Genomic DNA, 2,829 nt, shown 5'->3' with positions numbered 1-2,829 from the left:
AAAAAAATTAAAAAAAAAGAAATAAAAAAAGTGACAAAAGAGATAGATCAGTACAAACAAATTTGACTCTTGAATAGAGACCCTCACATTCCCACCTGTCACATTATAATGTCATGATCCATTATACTTCATTTAACTATTAAAAATTTAAGAACATCTGGAAAAAATAATAATTAGAAACATATTCAAGCAGGTAGGAGATAGTAAGAACTGAATATTTGATACAGGGTATTTAACACTGATGCCAATGTAAGGAGTGCATACCTCAAGCCAGGTCTGTGCTGGGCACTGGCAATACAGTGGCATTTTGTTCATATCGTATCACCTTTGTCATTGTAAGGTTTATACGAAATTGCAGGTGTGATGCAAAGAGAAATCTAGATGTCATAATAGAATGTTGTCAGACGGGCTGCTCCAGTCTGAGAAGCCAAGAGAAGCTCCAGCCCTGCGAGGGGCCTGCAGAGACATGGGCTGAGGCAGTGCAAGAGACTTCCCAGTGGGGAGAACAGCAGGCACAAACGTGTGGAGGTGACAGACAACATGCCTGCTTCCTGGCACAGAGAGAACCCCAGAGTGTCTGAAATACAGAAAGTGATTGCATGTCAGGGTGAGGTTAGCCTGGGAAGGAGGCGGAGCCCGCAGGGAAGGCCTCAGAGCCCATTATCATCCCTCTGAGGGGAAAATGCTCATTCCCATGGGAGTTAAAAATTCAAATGAATGCAAATTTGGAGAACCATTTTGTGCCTGGCACACTTAGTTTGGGGGGAAGGAAATGATGGGGAACACTTTACACATCTTTTCTCCACATGCAGATCCCAGGGTCGTAAAGGGAGTGTTTGAATAGTCACTTACTAATGCATGTGGAAACTTGTCTCATTAACTAAGCCTCAGTTTCCTCATGTGCTAATCTGACATGAACATATCAACCTCAGAGAGTTTGGGGGAAAATCATATGAGGTAATGAATGTGAAGATCCCGACTCGTGGTGAGTGATTGGCACACAGTACGTTTTGCCCTCAATAAATGCTGTTTCTTGTTAGCCTCCTTCACATTTACTCCAGGATGTGCAAGCTGCCACAGGTATGTTGTATGAGGTCATGACGATGTGGTGCGGTCTAGCAATTTAAGTTCACGAACCTCCCACCACGCGCTTAGATTGACAGTATTGTAAGCAACTCGGTAAGGTTCCATAACTTTGGGATATCCGTGTTTCCCAGCTGTGCTTGTGTCGATGTGTGGCGATGTCTGGCTGAGTGGCAGTCAATATCGTTGTTGCACGATTTTGTGTCCCATCATGAGGATGTCGAAGCTGGAATCAGAGCACTGAACAAACATTAAATTTCTTGTTACACTGGGCAAGAGTGGAAGCCAGGGACATGTTAGTCCAAGTTTGTGGGGATAATTCCTTGAAGAAAATGGCACTGTACAAATGGATCAAACACTTTTCCAAGAGGAGATAAAGTGTCACTGATAAAGAGAGATTGAGGCAGCCAGTAATGAGCAGAACTGATAAAAAAAATTGTAAAAATTCATGGAATTGTGCATCAAAATCATTGGCTGACTGTGAGAAGCACAGCAACCAAATAAACATGGACAGAGAAGCAGGAAAATTTTAACTGCAAATCTTGGCATGAGAAATGTGTGTGGGGAAAACGGTCCTGAAAGAGTTCATTAATGAACAAAAGCGCAGGAGAGTCCAAGTTTGCCAAGACTGGTTGGAAAGGCAAGACGACATTTTGAACCATGTTCTCACTGCTGGTGAAACACGGGTACCAATACGACCCTGAAACACGGTGTCAAAGTAAACAGTAGAAGTCAGCCAACTCTCCACGACCAAAATAGTTCCATCCGTCTAAATCAAGAGTCAAAATGATGTTGCTAAGCTTTTTTTTTTATATCAGAGGGATTTTTCCTTATGAATATATACCAACTGGACAGTTAACCAAGTTTACTGTTTGGAATTGCTGAAAAGACTGCATGAAAACTACATGAACTTTTCACCAATAACTCACGGCTCTTGCATCATGACAATGAACCAGCTCACACAGCACTGCCTATGGGGGAGTTACAAATAACCAGTAAACAAATAACTATCTTGAAGCACCTTCCCTAGCCACCTGATCTGATCCCCAATGCCTTTTCTCTTTACTTGAAGATAAAGGAAATATGGAAAGGAAGACGTTTTGTTAACATTCAGGACATCAGGGCAATACAATGACAGTTTTGGTGGCCATTCCAGAAGAGTTCCAAAATTGCTTTCAAGGATGAATTTAGGCGCTTGTGTCAGTGCAGAGCTTCCCAAGGGGAGTGGATGCCTCTTGAAGGTGACTGTAGTGATATTCAACAGTGAAGTATGTAGCACTTTTTCTAGGATGACTTTGCCGACTTTATTGTCAGACCTGATATCTTCTGATTTAGGCAGATGCTATCCTGGAGCAAACAACCAGCTCTTTCAGTCATCCCTGTGTTTTCTCTAAGCTCTGACAGCATCAGACAGTCCACGCTATTGCAATGAAATGGTGTCATTTTCTGCCTTCATTGCTACTAAATCCACGTGTCCTCTCTGCTATCAGCAAAGAAAAAAATTAAGGTGAATAATTTAGATCTTTCTTTTAGTTCTGATTTTTAAATTATAATGACCACATAATTTGTTACTCAAATAAAGACAGCACTTTGAGAGTAAAACAGGGAATGGTATTACTAATTATTCCAAGACAACAGGGGAAAGGTGGACGACATGGTCACTCTAGTAATAATGCACATCAGAGACACAAGAAAGAAATGATTGTAGGGCATACCTTGTACAGGTCGGCTGTGGCCAAAAAGGGA

Source organism: Otolemur garnettii, unplaced genomic scaffold, assembly GCF_000181295.1.
Source record: "Otolemur garnettii isolate 467f Iridium unplaced genomic scaffold, OtoGar3 scaffold00172, whole genome shotgun sequence".
NCBI lineage: Eukaryota > Metazoa > Chordata > Mammalia > Primates > Galagidae > Otolemur > Otolemur garnettii.
The sequence above is the reverse complement of the archived record's forward strand: the minus strand, read 5'-3'. Positions refer to the sequence as shown.